Below are 22,956 nucleotides of genomic sequence, written 5' to 3' on the forward strand. Positions count from 1 at the left end.
CCACACGTGTTTGCTTAATATCTATCTCCTTCCTCAGTAGGATGCAAACGCTGTGAGGTCAGGGATACTTGTAAGTGTTCTCAAAGGTATTCCCAGTACCTACAAGTGTGGGTGGCAGAGTGCAGTGACTCATCAAGTATTTCTTGAAATTATGCATACATTTTTACTTACATAGCTCAGGTGAATTTGAATATAATCTTTGACTTTCAAAGGCTGCAGCTTTATGATGTTATTCGTGAAGGACTGCATAAGGTGGTAAGTAATTTCAGTTTGCTAAATCTAACCAAATACCAGGTATCCAGAGGATATGGAATAAAAATAAGAATGACTAGCAAATAAAGTTTTCTAGAGCATGATCTTGGAAGAGATTTTAAATAGGTAACATTAATCTCTAAGCTCTCTTTTAAGTAAAATATTCCCAGTATTCTCCCCCTCCTCCTAGTTGCCCAAATCCCCTTATTTCTGAAAACCACTCCACCTACCATCTTTGAAAATACTCCATTTTCTATCACATTACAATATTCTAACTGGCTCTACATTTTGCCTAACTGGTTCTGGTCCTGGGCCTTTTTATTACTCTTTTCTCATAAATAGATGAGAAAGTCTCCTCACCCTGATCCCATAGTCTGTGTAGGTGTGTCGGGTATCATGACCTTACTCTTCCTTAGCAAGCTAGTGAGGACATACTTAAGAGCATGGAGTGACATCATTATTCCTAAAACTACTTCAGTGGGGGAAGAACAGCTATCAAAGGAAGACTTTTCTTAAGCTCTGCTCAATTCTATACTTAGGAAAGGTTGGAATCAAGGAAGGTGATTTCACTAGGAGATTGGGGAAAGCACCCTTATCTACAATTATCTTTTATCATTAAACCTAGTTTCTAACCAAATCAAAATTTTATTATTCAAAAACAGCTGGACAGGAAGAGGTCCCTATTTTAAGTCAATTCAGAAAGTCATTCTGTTTATCCTCCCTGGTTCTAATACATGTTCTGTAAACATCTATCTGTGTCCAGGGAAGAGTACATATACTAAATATAAACATTGGAAATTCTGAGAGTGAAAGAAGGACGGGGACAAGGTGTGGACCCCTCAGAATGTGCAGTTCTCCAGTGTCTTCCATTACTATGTGAGTTCAGTGCTGAATAGGGGGCTGCAGTGATATGTCAAAAAGTCATGGTTTCCTTCCTCTATGTCTTTTTAAGACTTTCTCTTCTCTAGAGCACCTCTTTTCTTGAATTAGAGACTTTCTTTATTTGATGTAAATTTCTATTTCCATTATCAAAGCTGATGAGTTTTAATTAATTCATTTTGCTGACTGCACTCTTTAGAGATCATTTCCTTTTTGAATGCAAGCAGCAACCGAAAAGATGACACATTTTGTCTTCTTTCTACGCCCAAATGTAAATAATTATGATAACCTCTTGCTATATGGGAGGTGGCTGTCTAGTGTGATCATTAAATTACAGCTCCCGTATTGTGTTCTCTTTGGTTAATGTTCATCCTAATTCGATAGACTAAATTGTATGTGATGCAGAAAATTCCTATTTGTACTTACAAAATATAGTTTAGCAAATTGCTCTGTGACACCATTCATCTTATTTCATGAACATTTTTGTAGAAAATGAATACAGTTCTTTTTATGAGTTATACGGTGTTCTTCCATAAAAAGAGACCCAAAATCTTCTATAAATATCAGTCTTATAAAAAAAAATATACAACGAAGGGAAATAGTGTTATTTTACCCACTTCACTATGAAGAACTTGATAAAGGCTGATATCNGTTTAGCAATTGCTCTGTGACACCATTCATCTTATTTCATGAACATTTTTGTAGAAAATGAATACAGTTCTTTTTATTAGTTATACGGTGTTCTTCCATAAAAAGAGACCCAAAATCTTCTATAAATATCAGTCTTATAAAAAAAATATACAACGAAGGGAAATAGTGTTATTTTACCCACTTCACTATGAAGAACTTGATAAAGGCTGATATCCTTCTTCAACGTCACACATCATGTTAAGGACAGAATCAAAGACAGAAACTACCTCCTACAATTCCTTAGCTCCCATTTTGTCAGCTGGATCACACCTGGGTCCAGCTACAACTCTTCCAAATGGTCGTTTTTTTGAGCCAGAGTGGCTCTAAGACATGGAGAGTTCCTTTTATGTCATCCCCCCCCGCACCATTACCTCAACATCCTCTCAGTCCTTGGTTAGCACATGCCTCCCCTCCACCCCCCAGAGAACATCACAGTTGTTAGTGTTGTACACAGTGATATGTACATTCTGACAATACTGCTGATCCTGGGAACCATGATTCATATTTTATTGCCACCTTACTGGGTTGTTTTTATAGCTGGTTTTATTGTCCCCATCTATTTATTCAGAAGGTGTCATTTTGAAAACGTAAACCTAAAAATAAGAAAGCAGTTGAGGAGAAAAATAAAATGTGTACTTTTTTGGAATGAGTTTAAAAAACTGAATGTTTCAGAATGTTTCCACTCTCGCAAATTTATTTCCCTGAATGCCCTCCCACCGCACCCCAAAAAATAAAGATGCTGTAAACAGAAGCAGAAACCATCAGAGCTAGAAGGAATCTTAGAATTAACCTGTGGAACACTTTCACTGCATAGATGAGCAAACTGAACTCTAGAGCAGGTAAGAAAGTGACTTGCTCAAATTCATAACCAGTTCACTCGGAAAGAAAAACCAGCTCTTCCTCGCTCATGCCTCAGTCCAGCGCTACTCTGCACGCTGTGCCTCTCAGAACAGGTGCTCAGTAAGTCCTTCGTGATTGACAGTGAGCCCATTGACTGTTTGCACTGCATTGAGCAGGGTGCCATGGGGACAGAGAAGGGGAGTTCTGAGGAAGGAAAAGATATTTTTATCTGAAGGGAGGTTTGCTGATCTCATCATTGTTGGGCTTGACTCCTGAAAAGCTGGAAAAATCCAAGGGAGCTTGTGAAAAATAGGAGGTATTTGCTCTGTTTTCTTAGTCACTGTTGTAAATATCTCCCAGGACAAGAATCGTGGTTAATAATAATTGATCAATCAGTCTATCAAGAAGTACTTATTAAAAATATAATATGTCTGCAGCACTATATTCCAGAAAAGTGAGGTGTGCCAAGGAAAACAGTGATCGAAATGAATATTTTGGTTTTAGTATTTCCACCACGTACACAGACTTCTCGTCTGCAAAGTGGGATAATAACCTAACAGTTCTTTGAAACAAAGATAAAATTGAGATTATGTAAATTAAGTAATTATCAAACAGTAGTTGCTATATTGTCAGTTTTCATTATTTTAAAAAGATTTTAAGTTAAAAAGAAGTGTATTTATAAAAGTGTAAAATACAAAAGTGTCTAAGGAAAAAGGGATATACATTTGAATGCTGTTTTGTGTGTAAATTGCTCAGGCTCCTTACTTGTATCTGGGTTACCTTGCAGAACAGGCTGTCCATGACACTTTCAAGAAAGGTCTCACAATATTGTCAACCACTCATTTTTATTTTAGAACTTTAGCTCAAAATTTTCATTCTGTACATACCTTCTCTCCCACGTCCTATGAAACCTACTAAAAATAGACGTCTACATTTTTTGCTTTAGTTAAATATGACCGTTCTTTGTTCATTGATCTTGATTCTTTATTCCATGATGCTTACTATAGGAATTAGTGCCACTTCATCTTCGGCCTACTGTGCATTTCTACTTAAGTCAGCCAGTTACTCTTCCCCAAACTAATAGCTAGAACATAAGCATCAAGAAAATGTTGTGACATTTTTAATAGAATACATTTTTCGATCATTGAGTTAAAGATCAGTGACAAAAAAAAGGCTCTTTCAGTTTTCTGCTAGAAAATTGCTTTTTAAATTACTTTATATTGGGTTTAANCTTGATTCTTTATTCCATGATGCTTACTATAGGAATTAGTGCCACTTCATTTTCGGCCTACTGTGCATTTCTACTTAAGTCAGCCAGTTACTCTTCCCCAAACTAATAGCTAGAACATAAGCATCAAGAAAATGTTGTGACATTTTTAATAGAATACATTTTTCGATCATTGAGTTAAAGATCAGTGACAAAAAAAAAGGCTCTTTCAGTTTTCTGCTAGAAAATTGCTTTTTAAATTACTTTATATTGGGTTTAAAGTCATTATTTTAAGAGTGAAACTTGTCCATTTTAATCAACATAAGCATTTCAAACTAGATGAAAAATCAAATACCTTTNTTTTTCGATCATTGAGTTAAAGATCAGTGACAAAAAAAAGGCTCTTTCAGTTTTCTGCTAGAAAATTGCTTTTTAAATTACTTTATATTGGGTTTAAAGTCATTATTTTAAGAGTGAAACTTGTCCATTTTAATCAACATAAGCATTTCAAACTAGATGAAAAATCAAATACCTTTCATTTTAATTTTTCAAAAGTGAATGTTTTATTACCTTAGTTTTTAAATTCAATATAAAATCTTTTACATTTTAAAATTTCTCTTCAAACTTTTTTTTTTCATTCTCCAGTAGTTCTTATTTATCAGATCACAAATGGTATATATACATATATGTATATGGTTTATATGTATTCAATGTTTTATACTGAATTTTTAAAAATAAGTTACTTTTATATATTACATATGCATACATGTAATTATAATATACTTATATAAGCACACACATAGAGAGAAGTGGTGCTCTCTTCAACAGCACATATACTAAAATTGGAATGATGCAGAGAAGCTTAGCATGGCCCCTGCCCAAGAATGACATGCAAACTCATGAAGAGTTCCATATTAAAAAAAAGAAAGAACGAGTGAGAGAAAGAAAGAAAAAGGAAAGAAGGAAGGAAGGAAGGAAAGAGAGAGAGAAAGAAAAAGAGAGAGAGGGAGGGAAGGAAGGAGGGAAGGAAGGAAGGAACGAAGGAACGAAGGAACGAAGGAAGGGAGGAAAAGAAAGAAAGACAGACTCACAGGACAATCTCCAGGCTACAGAAATGAATCACAGAACACAGCACCCCATATTTTCAGTCAGTTTCCAGACCATAAGTGCTATGTTATTTCAAAAACGATTCATTAGAAAGTTATGTATATTATGTACAGGATATTTTCACTTTTTGTTTGTTCACTATTTGGGGGTTTTGAAAGGACTTTATTTGCTCATTCCACTTCATTTACTTCAACAGCCAGTATCTGGTCTCTAGTACATAAGGTGATTCCCTACCTATCTGACGACTCAGAAGCACGACAGTGAAAAAACACAATGTCTGTTTTTATCACCTCTATTCTACACACACACATTCACACATACTTCAGTGAGCTTATTTCTTCCTTCCTTTTTGCCACTTTGTCTCGTTAGGTCTACTGCAGCTCTGCTTTGTTTAGAGATTTGATCTCTTCGGACCCTCCTCTGGTCCTTCTGCATCTCACAGCCCCCGCGCCATGCTTTTTTCTTTCAGAAGAGTTCTCTGAACTGCAGCTGTGTGGGAATCGATCGGAAGTGCATCTGTAGCTTGGCCCTCAGCAGGGAAGTCCTGCCAACCAAGTCATCAGTATGTGCTCCCTCACAGCTGGCTCCTCTTACGTCCACTCGAAGGTTCTCTCTCAGAAACATCAGTCAGAAGGCTCACTCTGGAGTTGGGACTCTGCCTTCCTCTATTTTGTCCTTTTCCTCTGATGGTCCTGGAGCAAGCCCCACAGAAAATAAAGCTGAGATATAAGCAAGAAGACCAGAAAAATTAAACCATGCTGTCTCATCACCAGTTGATGTGCCTATAAAAATTTGGAACAATGACTCTGTTAATGACTTCACTGAGGGTAAGCCTTCCAGAAACACTGGTCATTGGATCACAAGGCTGCAGCTGCGTGAGGCTGAGTGGTTTCAACTTTCAGGCAACTCTTTGAACACAGTATTTTTATTTCAGTTTATATCTCCTGAGTTTCAGTATGAATAAACTAAGACTCAAAGCAAATCTCAGCACACTGAGAGTTAGTAACAGTTCCACTTGAAACCAGAAATCACCCGCAATGTGTGCAGAAAGAAGGAAGAAATATTCAGACCTCTACAAGACATTTAATTTTTAAAAAAAGAGCTGCATATTGAATGGCATTTTTTTTTAAGAAAAGGTGCTAAGTTTTGTCTGGTTTGGGGTTTCCCGGCCATGGTTTTGCACAGATGTGACAAGGACTACGGATTTTACTAAGGGAATATGTTTGCTAGTCACCAGTTTTGGTCACATCCACCTTGGAATCGAATTTAAGAGAATAAAAACCCATCATGTCAAAAATCTTGGGGAAAAAGTCAGTATATATGTTATAAGAAAGGAGTCTAATAGTGCTTGCAGCAAATAAATTCTCTGCAGAAATCATGCACAAAAGTTGAGAAAGACTCAGATACTTCTGCGTGTGAAATGGCAGGAATTAAAAACAGAAATTAAGCCCTAAGTGGTCCTCACAATTTGAGTAGCTACTTATTTGAACTCATAAAAAAATGAGAAGATGAAAGGCCAAACTGTGAGCTTATCAGCATTATGAAAATTAAATTTGAAGGGAAAAAAGAGAAATTTTTACTCCTTAAACATATTTCCCTTGGCTTTGTGTTGTGGTGGTAGTTTTATTGATGTTGATGTTACTGGTTTTCTAAAGTCCATCTCTGAATCCTAGACATGAAACCCAAGAGTCTTTCAAAAGTCAGTGTTTATCCAAAGGCTTTAAAAAAGGAGATTTTATGAATCTGATTTTGTTCTAAGTCTGAATATTTTGAGTTCCTCTAGGCCTAGCAGCTAAGAAATAATTGGTTTAACAGATTTCTGCTGTGGCCAATCAGTCTAGCTATATGCAATGAGGGCCATTATGAAAACAGAAAATGGCTATTTATCTCATTTAAAATTTGAATTTTTTTTTTTTTTTTTGTCCCAGAGAGAGAGAGAGAGAGAACAAGCCAGGGCAGAGGGAGAGGGAGAGAGAATCTCAAGCAGGCTCCATGCTCAGCATGGAGCCACACTCAGGGCCTGATCTTACAATCCTGAGATCATGACCTGAGCTGAAATCAAGAGTCCGATGCTTAACCAACTGAGCCACTGAGCACCCCCAAAATTTGAAATATTTTTATAAGACAAATGATTGAACCCAACATAAGTCTTGTCAAAGCTCATTGGTTCTTGAAAGTTGAGCTACGTGGTTTGGTTTTAAGGATAGCAGCAAAGCATTAAATAAAGAATATAGAATCACTAAATTAAAAATGATTGCTAATGTTTAAGCATTCTATAAGTCACGACTAAGGGGAGAATGTAAGTATTTTAGTGGCTATTTAGAGTCAATCTTACAAAGCCCTGTAGCAACTGAGAGAATTCTATAAAACTAAACATTTTGTCTTTGGACATAAACACATTTTGAAAATTTTAAGTATCTTATACGGAGGACAAACACATTGATTTGGATTTGTGAGAGGATTACGATCGTGGGATGACTTAAACAGCACACTGAAAGATGAAGTAATTCATAAGGAAACACTTTAGACTATAAATACTATATCCAGTTTTAAAACATGCATAACACTCTGTACGTGTGATTCCATGATAATCATATTCACTTGCAGCTCTGAGTCTTTCTTCACCTAGCATTCTCCTAATCACAGTACCATAGAATGAGAGGAGCAGAGCCTAACCCCTTCATGTTACAGACGAGAAAATAGAGCTAAAATAAAATTTAAAATACAATAGGGCAATCCAGTGGGAAAATTCTCTAAGCGGTTAAGAATAATATGCTTAACAGGGAGACCTTGATTTCTGTCATTCTCCTTTGTGATCAAAGTAACTCTGCTGTGCTGAAGATAAATCTGAAAGTACACCCTGAAAGTACAAAGACAAGGAAATAAATAAGGAATTGTAAATCGAAAGGCGATGCAAAGAATATGCAAGTTGTATTTTTGCTCACGTTACTTCAGATCACCCCAAAACTAAAGAGCAACAGGTTTGGTGTTAGTAACCTGAAATCGCAGCCCCGGTTTGGTCATGTATTTGTTGATTGACTAATTTGTGCTCTCTTGGTCTCTGTTTCCTTATCTTTATACTGGCACATTAATACCTTCCCTGCCTGGGTTCAAGGCCATTGTGAAGAATAAACAAGACAAAGGATTTGAAAGGCTTTGAAAGTTCCAAGGCACAACAAAATGACTGTGCTCTTAGTGGTAGTACCACTTACAAGTCCGCATTGCTTTCGGTCAGACTTGTTGCCAAATGACACCAAATTGAGTTTCTGGAGGACAGCCAGTTGATAAACACTGAAACCAAGGTATGCTTTCAGTAAGTCACACCTGTAGCCATCTTTCACCGTTCGGCTGACAACTGGGCCTTGCTTCATATTACTTGGCAAAACTCACTTCTTCAAAACCCTCTCTGGAGCAGTATAAGGCTGCCAGCGCTTCGGTGAATTCTCAGCGTAAATACCAATCTTCTTTGCCTTCCAATTCGTCTGTTATTTGTTAATTGCATCTTAGCCTTGCAACCTTGCGCTACACTGGTCTGCACTTTGCAAACAAAACAACAACAAAAAGAGTAAAGGCAACGAGTTCTCTATCAAAAGAGCTACTCTGGAGTAGCTTGCAAAAAGGTAACCAATGCCTGTCAGAACGACAGGGAGGAGAGGCTAATATAACTGGATTCCTGGCTTACAAAGGAGTTAAAAATGAAACAGCGCCAGCTTAAAATCAATATGAAATTCTATAGGCAGCCTTTACAAAGAAATCAAGGCAAGCATAATATGATCTCGGTGCTCACTCTCGGGAAGAAACGATCACTCCATCGTGCAGTTCTAGCTAAATGCAAAAGCCAAGTCCTCCTAAAAGCCCCCCTGAAATGGAATTACTGCAATCAGGCACTGTGGTCAGGAGGGCATGGATGAGATTGATGAGGTTATCAAGAGACAAATAAGGAGCGAGCCTATACAAATTGCTGAGCAGAAAAGGAAAACAGGTTCATGCAGCATATCATTAACAGTTTTCTTTCCAGGGATAGAATCAGATTTCTACTTAACCTATCAATGGGTTCCCAAATATGCAAACTCAATTAAACAAGAGATGGAAAGAGCACCACCATCCCCCTCAGAATGTCTCCCATCAGCCAGATTTGGCTTTCTAAGTGATGGTCTCAAGCGGCCCTTCTTATCAGACTTCGGTGAGCTACTATGGACTCTCATGGCTCTACTGGGCAGTCCTGAGTGCAAAAAGCAGGGAGAGAAAATATAGGTTTCACCATGCATATGCATATGTATTTTTTAAAATGCCTCCACATAAATCAGAGACATTGAGTAGTTAAAGAATTGATATTTTTATAATCCTTTATCAGGGATTCCTTGTTGTAGGCCCTTTTTGAATGGTTGAAACTACTTTGGACAAAGGCTTTCTGACATAGAGCAACCCCAGAGAGTACTCTATTTTGGAGTCCTCATTTTAAAGCTAGGGAAATTAAGGCTCACTGAAACTCTGTGCCTGATTTCAAAAAGTTAACGCTGGCGTCCAGCCAGGAACCCATCTCCCCCAGTTACCTTGACTCTCAGCTCAAAGCTTTCTTCCTTTCTTGCTTCTGGTTCAGAGTTAACAAATTTCTAGGTTCACCAAAGCAGCAAATGATGACCCCAAAGACTTTCAGTAATTAACACATCTCTAGATAGTATTTATAGAAATGATCAGCTTGAACCATATTTCCACAGCAAAACTTCGGAAACAATAGCAATTTTTTGAAGGGAGGGAGAGGTAGAAATCTTCCCATATTAAAGTTTAACTCCAGATAAGAACAATTTTAAATTTGTTTTCGAGGTGTCCCAGGTTTTCTTTTTATTCCTTGAAAATGTATGCACTTGTCTAATTTTCAAATGCTTTAAAACATTTCCTTGAGTGTGATCTTAGGAAACCAAGGCTGGACTGCCTGTTATGCCCATCTTCATATATGTTTATCAATAGAGGCATCAAGAGGACCAGAGAAGTAGCTTTTGCTGGTACCCAGATTAAGAAAGTGGCTTATTTCTTTACCAATAACTACCCAAGAGGAATGGGGGAGGGGGAATGTTGAGAATCAAGTACCTTGATCTATTGCCTTGATAAGCAAGGCAGTATCAATATTTGTGGAACCCCTTTATTTCTGGGAAAAAAAGTGTCAAAAAAGTAGCCAATCCAATTTATCGTCTCTGCTCTTACAGCAGAAGAGCAAAACAACAACTTCCCCTGTCTTCTAAGTCCCTTATATAGTAGCCAAGACCTTCTTGGAAAGCAAGGTGAGGAGAGCTGTGGTCAAAAGGAGAGAGCACATGTAGGCTGGAACCACATAAGCCCAGAGGAGCTCACAGTGGAAATGAAAGCCTGGGGAAGATAATCAGGGGCGTCCTCAATAAGATATTGCCCATATCAGATATTGGGGATATTGGGGATTCGTTTTTACAGGGTTTCCCACAAACTTCTCCTACTTTCTTTCATTTTCTGTTTTAAAACCTCATTTTCACCCATACCACGAATTTTGGGTATGATATCTCTACTATTTTGGAAGTGACATATCATAATACATTAGTGGAGTAAAGGTGAAAATCAAATTAGCTTAAATTGGAGAGCAAACAATATTCATTTTTACACATTTTCTAGAACTGAAGAACACATTTATTTTAAGGCTTTATTCTAAAGGCTGTTTATATCATAGTTAATAATATTTGTGATATATGACTTGGGAGAGATGAGTGTGTTTTTTTTTTTTAATTGCAGCTTCATTTTTTCCTGTAAAGACGATTTTGATAAGTGATCTTCTTTGAAAGTTGGGAACATGGGGGAAGATTAATCTAGCCCAGTAGAGAAACTAAAGTGGCAAAAATTGATTAAGGCATTAAAATATCTACAGTATGCCTAGAAAATATGAGCTGTCTCTAAATGGTCCCAGTAAATCACAAACCAAACTTGAAGGAAGCAGTTAAGAGCTTCCCGAGTAATAGAAAAGTTTTCAGGGTAAAGTATTTTGAAAGTGTCATTTTATTTTTACACACTGTGTGATTACAGAGAAATATTTATACAGCTATAGCCCAGACTTTTCTCCCTAGCTTTTCAGGGAAGAAAAAATATCCCTAATGCACAGGTAATATTTAGAATAGAGATAGTCATCTAGATACTTTGTATACCTACATATAGACACACAAATATATGTTATACGACCTGTGGTCAATTATGTGATGTGATGGAATATAAGGAATCCTTCAAAATCCATTGCCACGGTACAAGCCCCCTATCCTGCTTGGAACTCCCCAAACTCTGTGTTCCTCTTCTAGGATTTAGAAATATTTTCTAAATTACCCTACTGAAAAATAGCATCACTGAGAAGGAATCACAATTGAAAGACCTTGTAAGAATAGGCAAAGCCATTAGCATTTCTTTTTTATTTGCTCATCAACTACATTAGTTTGTTTTGATCTGAGAAACCAATGAAATTTGGTTTTGGAGGTGGAAAAGATTTGAAACTTTTTTTTTTTCCATGAGGCAAACGGGTCATGTGCGACCTCACAGAGAGAAAGCAGAAAAGTTGTGAGCATTTGGGGGATTTCAAAGTAGGTCGGAGCAGCCTAAAAATAGAATTGAAATAGAGTTTGCTCACTCAAACTGGGCTCAGAGTGGCTCTCTGAAATCTCTTGATTTAATTCTTTCTGGGCTTCATTTGAATCTTCTCACATATTCCTCACAAAAACAATTCTAAGTATTTTAGCTTTCTTCAATCTCCACATACCTCTCCTCTCTTTCACTCTGAACAGATTAACCCGGTTACTTAGTTTCCTTTGAAGAGCAAAACCACTGCAGTGACTTCCTCCTCTGTGCTCGGGGCTCAGCCCCAGTACAGAGCAACACTTCTTTCTTTACCAGGAGCTGACTGGCCCTCTAGGGCCTTTCGGACAGACGTTGCCAAGCTGACTGCCTAGTGCCTTTGAGAGAGACCCAGCCAGTTATCTCCTTGCTCTCCCTCATGGTGAGCTTCTCCCTCTTTGTCCACTGCCCTCAATACCATACTTTGGAGAAACATTTTTCTATTACTCAACCCTGAAGTTCTCCTCTTTTCCACTATTCTCTTTTTATCTCTTCTTTCCCTGCTAGACTTTTATAATAGCTATATTTATTGCCTCCACCTTCTATCCAAGTTTTCATTCTGGCTTTGAAATCTTCTTTTCCCACTTATTAGCCCAAGAATAGTAAATAATATCTTTGATCCACGAGCCAACTGATTGAACATTTAATAATTTAAGTTTTGTCTGTATGAACTTCTGCATAAGGTGAATATGCTGAAATTCTCCCATTGATATTCCTGAGTTTAAACACTGAAGTGGCATAGTGAGCTCAGAGGTTTCATCAGGCTGAGATGGAATGAAGTTTTCTTCTAATATTATAAGTAACCTTCTATTATAGTGCAAAGAATTTAAAGCAGTCTGCTCCAACTGTCTTCTGAGAGAAGCTTCCGCAGTAACCACATTTCAACATATCTGGACAGGTCCAAACATGCCCCTAATGCTTTGTTTCTAAGGTTGACATAGAAGACTGGTCATCCCATCACTTGACATCAGCTGCCAAGAAGCCAGAAATACTGTAGTAAAGTAGGCAGACTATACTTTCAGCCAGACTCAGCAGAAAATGCATTAAATTTTTTAAAGTAATGTATTTTTTAATGGATCATAGAAAACCTCAGTAGGAAGTCCTGGGAATCAAAATTATTCGTCACAACAGGGAAGACTTGGAACCATAGTGACCTAAAGAATAATTTCTGTAAGAGGGCATATAGAGGCACAAATTTTTCTGGATGCTAAGTGAATTATTTTCCTGGGTCCATAGATATATGACAATCTCTGTATGGTTTACAGATGAAAGAATTATGCCTGGCTGGAATCAGAGATTCACACGCTCTGTGTGTGTGTGCGTGTGTGTGTGCGTGCGTNATGGTTTACAGATGAAAGAATTATGCCTGGCTGGAATCAGAGATTCACACGCTCTGTGTGTGTGTGCGTGTGCGTGTGCGTGCGTGTGTGTGTGTGTACATATATACATACCTTTGAAGACTGCCAAGAAAAAAATCCTTTGCCTTCTGACCTACTCAAATTCTCTTCTGAGCCGTGTTCTTGCAATCCATTTACTCTCCTCTTGAGGAATAATTTGTTAAAATAGAAATAATCTATAAACTGATCAGTTAACAAAGAGGAAATTCTTTGTATCTCAAACTACATGCGTGAGGGCTCCCTGGATTCGGCATCAAAGCTAGTTACCAACTTTCTTCTCACTGACGGGCTTGTCTGGCTCTCAGTCTAACCTCCCACAAGGCACTAGGCAGGCTTCAGGCGCAGTTAACGTACTGCTCATTCAAATGCCTTTTTACGTTCGTGAGAAAATGCGTAAGAACAACTTAAGATATTTATCTCTTCATCACCAATCATTGTTTCTCTTTCTAAATTGTGAATGAGCCAAAATATTGATAAAATTTACATTCTATTAATTGTCCTGGAAAACTTTCATCATAATACCAGCATTGTAATTAAAATAGTCAGAAATTAATTATCACTACTAGGTCAAAATCTCTCACAACATTTAATCAGAATGTTCTTTAGCATCCCTCTACTTGAAACTTCCTGCAAACAGCTTAATAACATATTTTTGAATGAGTAGGTACAAATATTCCTATCACAACAAATATAAACACATATACTCTGCTCTGTACTGGTAATAGTGTTGGGGGGACATATTTCACGGTCTAACTCCTATAATGCAGAGTTATCCTGAAGAAATTAGTTCACCTGTTGGTTATTTGTGGTTACAAAGAAACTTTCAATATCAATGATGCCAAAATTACACTAACTTTATCTTCTTCCTCTTTATCTCTTATCATCACCATCATTATTATCCTCTTACTTTTGTTCGCTTTTCATGACAGTTTGTAAAGAATACACTGTTGTTCAGGCTTTATCTACACTTTTGGTTCCACTTATTTTACCAAACTAATCTGTTACTAATCCAGTTAAAACAGGCAAAGCATATGTGTTTTGAGAAGAGCACACATCATTTTAGATATTACAAATTTAAAAATCTGTTGATTGATAAATTACTTCTTGTAAGTGTATTTCTTAATTATTTTAATGCTGAAGGATGGAGTCTAAACTTCTAATAGAATATTCTATAAAAATAGAAGAATATTTTATAAAACTCACCAGTTTCAAACACCCTCAAATGGCCCTCATTTATTATAAAAGAACATAGAGTGATTTCCGTTGAATATGAATTCATTCCAGTAAGGATATAAGGGGAAGTAGCAAAATTTCCTTATTTGTCATACTTTGAATCAACTACCTTTATAAAAATAATCTAATTATTATACTTAATGTTTTATCCATTGTTTTCTGATGTGGATTCTCAAATATATTGACTTTCTAAGAAGTATTTTCTATATTTCATCTCAAAGACCTTTTAGATAAAGGGATATAACTAAATCACATATAAATTACCTCTATAGTATCTGAAATATGTTCCAAGCCAATTCTAAGAAGTTTAGATGTCTTTGAAAATGACTAAATACCTGATTTAGTAGCAGACATTTCTTTAACAAATGTAAAGAAAAATGTTTGTTTTCACATATAAAACTGTCAGCTCAATACACACTTGCTGTCCATAGTAAATACCAAAAATTACCATGAGGAGTTCTGATTTGCTTGATTTATATACAGTTTCATTATTCCCTTGAGCATTTATATTCTTTAAAAAAAAAAAAAGATTTTATTTATTTATTTATTTGTTTGTTTGAGAAAGAGAAAGAAAGAGCACAATGGGGGGGGAAGGGAAGGTGGAGAGGAAGAAGCAGACTCTCCGATGAGCAGGGAGCCTGACTTGGGGCTCAATCCTAGGACCCCAGAGATCATGACCTGAGCCAAAGGCAGATGCTTAACTGACTGAGCCACCTAGGTGCTCCTTGAGCACTCTTATTCAAATAACATAAATATTAGCTGATTTGGTGTTGTCATTAGTATATTTTAAAATATTGCCACAGGATGTCAGGATGAAACAACTAAGTTTTTGTTAAGGATGATAAAATTGAAGAACTGTCCATTCTGAAAACAACGCATCTAAGAAATCCTTGAAGCAAGTTGAACGAGACTGCCAATGGCTTATGGGGATATTTTCCTTCCTCTTTCCAGGATATTTTGTTTGTTTCATTACCATGGGGTGGGGGATGGTCTTGATGCAACCCCGTCACAGACAGACAAATCAGTGCTCTTACACTGTCAATTCCTGGAAAAAAAAAGTGATTCTTTTTTTCACTCTTTAAAAGACCCGCTGGTAACCTTAGAGAAAATGTTTAACTGGAGGCTTTATGCTTCCTACTAAGTAAGTACCCTGATTGGAGGCCGACAGAGGCTGTTACCTCACAAGAAGAGCTCCTGTTACGTTTGGTTGTTTCTCTACCTTCGTCGGCGGGATGGCTCCGGAAGTGCGTTGTCACGTGCCGCCATATGTAGAGTGTATCCTATGTCCTCCGAACAACTGTTAGCACTGACTGAGGAGATGAAGACACTTAATTGGGGTGCTGAGGCTTGTCATGTGTTTGTTTTTGTTTGGACTGGCCAGCATTTTATCATGTAAGAACAATGCTCCATTAGGCACATTTGCTCCCATTCACCCAAACCCACCTCCCCACACCCCACATCCGGTTCCCCCTCTTCACCCTCTTGTGCCATGAGACCCTTGACTGTATTTGTGTAAGGAATCATTTGGGTTTGGCCTCTCTCACGGCCAAATGCTCTCACTTCTGGGAATCTCCACAAACAGCTTATTTTATTAAAAACACATTTGGACAAAATATATGAAAAAATTAAGGAAGTTACTGATGGGTGCTTTTATGATGTTCAGTTGGTAAGTTTGACTTCTCAGTTGTCAAAATGAAAGATGTCTCTGCAACTCCCATTTCCCCCCCAACTATACCCCTAAAGCGAATCCAAGAGGTGGTCTGGATTAGAATACATAGTTCATTTTGAGCTTAATAGTGAGAAAGACTTTTATAGAGAGTTTGTTTTGTTTTGTTTTGTTTTTTCAGTTGTCGTTTTGGTTTTTGGTTGGTTTTAGGGTTTTCTGTTTTGATTTGGGCTTTGTGGGGGTGTTTTGGTTTTTGGGTTTTGGTTTTTGTTTTCGTTTCTGCCACTGAGCTGCCTGCATGGTAAACAATCTTGGTACAAAGGTTGATAAAAAAAAAAATGCAATAAAGCTTTGAGAGTGAAAATTGCCCAAATGCCTCACGAGAGGTTCAGGCTGGTAATGATAAGAAGACACAAACCAATTGTTTATTTTTTCCTGCCTCCAGCAATATTTCTAGCTTACCACGTATCTTTCTCATATGGATGTGATTTTTCCCCGATGAAAAATATATGCTAAGAAGAATGTCTGCAATTAACTAAAATAAAAGAGCAAACTACAGCATGTGCTCTTCGGTGCAATAAAGGCAAAAGGGCTCTTTGTGAAGAGACATGGCTCCAGGAAAATTCCCTTCTCTCACTGTGATGCATTTGTTTTTATTCTGCATCGTGAACCTCCTGAAAATAGAAACTTTATGTTTAATTGATTTATTTGTAATGAATCTGGCTTGGGGTAAAGACTCTTTGAAGCTGATTGATTACTGCAACAAGCTTAAGATTTCATACCACAACAAACCTTTTTGTACTAATAAACAGTGGGACAATAAAGCTCTGGGGCATGGTGTTTCCCTTCACATTAAAGTGAGGATTTGCAACTTAAGTATGTGAGGGACATAGTTTATGTGCTCCCAAGAAGCAGACATAATGAACTATTTCTTTTAATGGCAGATTATCCCTGTTTCTATTTCCTGGAGTGAAGACCTCGCAAATTGATGTATCTGTCCTCTGAGGTTTTCAGAGAGGCATTATGGCATTTTAAAATATTAATATGAGAGTACATTTAGCTGAAAGTAGCTAGTCTAGGAGTCTCATGTGGCTGCAATGCGGGTCACCAGAGACCTCCTGTCTCTCAAGGCAAATGATTTACTCTAAGTGTATCATTAAGATACACTTTTTGGGAATTTATGATGGTGCTTTTTCACCAAGTTATACCTTTTCCATAAAAATTTAAGTATTTTATGCTATTTTCCCTCACTCTTATTCCTTAAAAACCTGGTCAGTGTCACGGGCAAATTGTAAGTGCCACCTCCTTCGCTGCCACTGTGGGTTTGGGCTGAACACTGATTAACTAGGACTGGATGTCACATCTTGTTACAACTTCGTGGAGCAGAAGACTATCCTAGGAGATCTGAAAAGAACAGTGATTATTCCTCCAGTGGGGAAGGAGGGGAGGGGGTGGAAGTAAATCCAGATTCAATGCATGAATTGGATAATAGAAACTGAAAAATAATAATCCAATGTATGGATGCCAAAGAAACTATTCAGGAAACGGCCTATAACTATTAATTTTTAAAACGATTACCGTAGACTTTTAAAGTTTCCTTGTAAATAACCGGTGACTTGGTTTAGCCCCCTGGCTTTTCAGATTTTAAGAAATCAGGAGAGAGCTAAGCATATCTGATGGACAAAGAGAAAGCAACTCAACCTCAGGGTCTCCTACATTGTTCACCATTCCCAGTGATCATTCGATATAAAGGCCTGGCAGCCGGACTTGCTAATAAAAAGCAACCTTTCTCCACCTCAGTCAGACGGGTTGGGTCTGCAGCCTATAACTTGGTCACTCGTGCAGTAATTTTTTTTAATAATCGAAGAGATTCAAGTAAATAGGATGCCCTTTATTGTTTGTGCCTGTTAGAGGTTGTTCACAAATACACCTCGATTCCTTCCCTCGATTTGTCTCCAAAGTTCCTTTGGCATAGAAACACCCCAGTTTTGTCCCATTGTTTCCCTACACATTGTGATATGCTAATGGCAGCCGAGAACAGAAGTGTCCGTAGTGCCTCTGTCCTTGTGTGATCATGGAAGTTCATTTCAAACCTTCTGTATCTAAAGATATGATTGGATTTAAAGACCCAACCCAAAAGGAGAAACCTTTTAAAATAGTAATGAAGACTCCAACTTACAAAGTCATAATTATTTTTTTTCTGACAGGGACAAACAACTTAATTTATTTAGGTTAGAAATCCATTGTCAGTCGGAACAATGCTAATATAACATCACAGGACTAAATACTAAACTCCTTCAATGTGACTGGGCAGGATTCCCTGTGAGGAAATGGTCGTTTTGCTAATGATAACCATCAACAGCAGAGGAACTAGTAAAAGCAGCAAAGGATTACTCTACAAGCAACATTTCTTAAAATAGTCTGCCTGATTCTATTAGCGGTATCTCTAAATGCGATTTCCAAAAAAAGTATTGCAAACTTCCTGGAGTAGGGAGATTGTGACTACTGTATATGCATTCTGAAAAGGTAGCTTAGCTTACCTGTAAACTGATGCAAGATCACAAGTGTAATAAATAAAGAAGAAAATAATCTTAGTGAATGACAAAGCCCTATCTGTTCTATCTGCAAACTTAGTGACCCAGTCAACTCGTTCTGTAGGATGTACTGCATACAAGTATAATCAAGAAAAAAAAAATTAAATGATTGAGGGATATAATTATATTAAGTGGCAAAAACCTTTATTTATACAGAATTTGTTTTTTTCTTATAAGTGTAAGATAAAGTAGTATTTTTTAAAATGGCTTGTTAAATACAAGCTTACTCTGGATAGAATAGTCAAAGGATTCACATTTAAAATTTTAATTAAGGCTAATATGATCTTAGGAAAACAAAGATTAATATTTTAAAGTCTAAATGAGCAGTACCCAATCACCAGCATTGTTTGCAAAGATCTGTCAGCTTCTACTTTGCTAACCAAATTTTATTACTTTCTGTCTAGACCAGATTCACCTAATACTTTATTGATAAAAACATTTTGTATTTATATCTGAATTCTCATCTAGAGACCTTATAAGGCTTTGCAGACATTACCTCATTCAAACGTTCACAATCTGTCTATGAGGTAGAGAGGTGACAAGCGTTACAAATGTTAATGATGATAATAATACCAATATTTATATAGTGTCCTTTTTAATGAGTTCAGAGAATTTCTATTATATATGTTATCCTGCTTTATTCTTCATGAAACCAAAATGATGTTGATTGAAAGCAAGAATTATTGACTCTGAAGTGGATATGGTTTTCTTGATATGTTACTTCCTAAATATAAACAGTAGGAAGTTAGGAGACACACTGAGCCTATGGAATTGGCAATATTAGAATTCGGTTGGGTTTATTTTGGTAATATTTGTAAATATCTTTCTGAATATACTTTTAATCTTTCTACTTTGAATTATGTTTTAATGACACCTCTGTGTCTGACTTGGGCTGCTTTTCTTGAGTGCCTGTTATCTCCTAACTCAGCACTTTACATTATAGAAGTCAGAAGACTCACGAGTGAGTACCCGTTAGACCTCATTTTAGTTATTGTCTTCGTGAAATCACTGAACTTTCCTTAGCCTCCAATTCCTCACATAAAAAATGGGTATATGATATTTGCCTTAGTTCCTAGCAAAGTTGTTAGGAGACCAAACAAGATAATATTTGGGGAAAAAGTTGTGAAGTATAATACACCTTTCAAGTGAAGGTTGCGTGTGTGTGTGTGTGTGTGTGTGTGTGTGTATGTGATATTATCCAGAACACAACAACAAAAAAGCCTTACTTCTACAGGTAATGAACCTGTAATGGATATCACTTCCATTATTCACAGGATATAGCTGATATGACAAATGGAATTAACTGATTGAAAATAGATAATAAATAAGACTATTATAATATAATAGTAACCTGTTAAAGGATCTCAATAGAGTTTTCCAAGAAACAAGTGTTACAGTGCACAAAAAAAAAATCTATATTTTGTATTTGTAGTTGCTATTTCAGTACTAACTATATTAACTTACTTGATTTATATTTTTCCCAAAACACTATGAATATTTTCCTCCAATAGAAAATATTTCCATTGGTTTTGTATTTCAAACCAACATTAACTTAGTCAAAGTTCACTAATGAAAAGAGCAAAGATCAAGGAGTTTTTAGAGGATTTGGTTGAGCATTGCTCACTATTCCTCATCATGAAAGAAAATTTTTAAAAAGTCATGAGCAAAAAAGAAAATGATTTTTAAAAATTTGTGTTTTTCTTATTACTTAGGCAACTCACTGAGAACCTAATATAAATCAAATGTAACTAGAAAAAAGAATCCAAGTAAAAGTAACTTTCATAATTTATTGTGATTAAAATTTGTAAAAATGTAACTAAGTGGCGTGTTTGAGGTTGGATAAAATGTTCTTTCCCTTATATTCTTTCCTGTTTTTCTAAAGGATATATGAAGCAGCTTGAAGTCTCTGATTGTGATACTGTGTTTCAAATCAGAAGTAGAGACTGTGGAACAAATCCTCTAGCATAGTTTAATCTCCTGTTTCCCTATCTGTGCTGTAAATGCAATAAGCCTTAAACCTTTGCTTTTTAATAAACTACATCTGATCTCTGGGGAAGGAGCCATCTAATCTCTTCCCCCACAATTTCCTTTTACAAAAGAAATAATCTCTTAAAGGGGAGTTTCTCTTGTGTCTTATGTCATCCAGTCATTTAGGGCATTACTCTTCGTAAAATTAATAAAATGTACAAATATAAACACTATATGCTTACAAAGAACAAGTAAAATAGTTTAAAATGATAGAAGTTCAGAACAAATGTAAATTTAATGTTTCCTAATTCACTTTCAAACATTTAGGTACCAATTCTTACTTACTATATATCACTTTTTATGTTTCAATGAATACTTGCTTCATTGTTATAAAAATAATTAAATTGTCTAATTTCCTCCATATCCTAAGAGATAGTCTATTATAATGAGCATATTCTATGAGTATTTTAGAAGCAGTAAAGTGGGAGAATCTCAAAACTGACTCAAAATGATAAAGTGCTACAATCAGAAAAAGGAAAATTTCTGATTTTGACTTTTATTTTGGCATAACTTTTTTTCAATAACGTTATTTGTGGAAAAGTAAGCCATTAATAGAACTCCAGGGTTCTTTATGATTGTGTACGTATTAAACCAAACTTTGCCTACGCAACCCCTTCTGGGGGGAGTTAGAAATTGCTTTGTTTACATTTGAAACCTGTTCTCTTGACCAAGAATCTCTCATGATCCATATCCCTTTTACAGAGCTACCTAAAAGTAAAACAATAAAAGCAATTATAATCATTATTGGTAAGTGGGTTCCCATGAATTATACGTGGACTTCTTGGAATTAAATTGCTAAACAAAAATGATTTAAGAGAATTTCCAATCAAATGAGACAATTGGTGAGTTCAACCGAAAAATTTCTTACCAGACTGCCACACCTAATAGCTACTCTGAGTGCAAATCTGAGAAGGCACATTTCAGTCATTTTTCTCACACTGGACAAAAAGCTCAGGTAAAAAAGGGTTAGCAGTTTCTGTTTATTTCTAAGCCAGTTAAATTAATGTTACCCAAAAGAGAATCTGGCCATGACAATCTGTCATCTTAGTTCTAAAAAGAACGCCAAAGACAAATGTGCAAGGGGATAAAAATACCTCTTCATTCATAAGAAAGCGATGGGGATGGGATGAAGCATCCACAGATCAAAGTGGAGTTAACATCTAGAGCTTATTAATAAATCTTATAATTTTGTATAGAGAAATATTTCTTCACAAGGACTCCAGACACTAATTCAAGAATCATTACATGATAGATAAAGACCCTTGGAAGTATCAAGTGGCCAGAGAATAAATATAGAAGAAAGGGTGACAATACCTAAGTCATGTGTTCATCAGTTACTCTAAAATGCCATAGGAAAAAGAAATTTTACATTACTAATTCTCAAATATCTACCCTTAGGCAAGTTGACTTGAAAAAACCATAACTAGGTCACTTTTTACTATTTATTTTAACAAATGGATAGGATTGCATTAGCATAGGAAAAAGGATAAATATTGATTTGGGCACCTAAAGCATACAATAAAACAGCAACCTTTCTAACCCTTTTAAAGAAATCCAGTCATAAATAAAGTTCATCTCCACTATTTTTTTTCAGGAAAACAACTGATACATAATTCATCCATAAAATATCTTCATTATTCTCTTTACTGATCGCTACCCACATGTCCTGGTCATACTAGCATTACAGCATATAGATCGCATTTGTCTACCCTCCTAAAAGGGTGTGCTGTACCATATACTGCAACCCTGTTTTATTTATGGCACAATCTATAAGGGCAACTTTTAATAGTTCCACATGAGCTGAGTGCTAAAAGACAGAGATGACAAATGTTAGTATTATTCTAACCATGATAAAAATAAAATCAATAATCGTGCTTTTGAAATCAGGAAACATAACATTGAACTATTCCAGGTCATGTCTTTTCATTTATCTCCTATATTTCTATAAAAAAAATAATAAGCTGAGAATATTAATGTTCTACAACCATGATAATTACCAAGTATTTTAATTAGGTAATCTTCATTTAAGTGAATAAAATGCATTACAATATTTGTAGTGGCAATACTGCAAACATATATGTGTATTAAAGTGCCCTCAGCATTTTCTTTGAGGGCTTACTCTGCACCAAACATTAACCACATTTCAGAAGGCTTAAGATAAATAAGATATGATCACTGCTCTCTAGAAATTTACTGGAGATAATACTTAATCTTGTTGCTGGAGATGATACTTAAACATTTACACTAATACTCTGTGTTAGGTAACTTTGTCCTTCTTGACTCATCTCTTTCTTTTAGAAGCTACATCCAATTAATCACCAAATCCCGTTAGCTCTACCTTCATAATGTATTCAGACAATTCTTGCTTCTTACTTTTACTTCTACCATCTTGGTCCAAGTTCCTATCAAGTTTTACTTGGATTATGAATAGTCTCTGTCTTTTGT

General features: G+C 36.2%; 1 non-coding gene across 1 annotated transcript; it reads left to right on the plus strand.

Annotated features, from left to right (window-relative positions):
* Positions 1-4,680: 4,680 nt before the first annotated feature.
* LOC117801734 lies at positions 4,681-4,787 on the plus strand. Its single transcript, XR_004624469.1, has one exon. It is a non-coding gene; the product is annotated as a U6 spliceosomal RNA (small nuclear RNA).
* Positions 4,788-22,956: the final 18,169 nt, after the last annotated feature.

This window comes from Ailuropoda melanoleuca, chromosome 3, assembly GCF_002007445.2.
Source record: "Ailuropoda melanoleuca isolate Jingjing chromosome 3, ASM200744v2, whole genome shotgun sequence".
NCBI classification, from domain to species: Eukaryota; Metazoa; Chordata; class Mammalia; order Carnivora; family Ursidae; genus Ailuropoda; species Ailuropoda melanoleuca.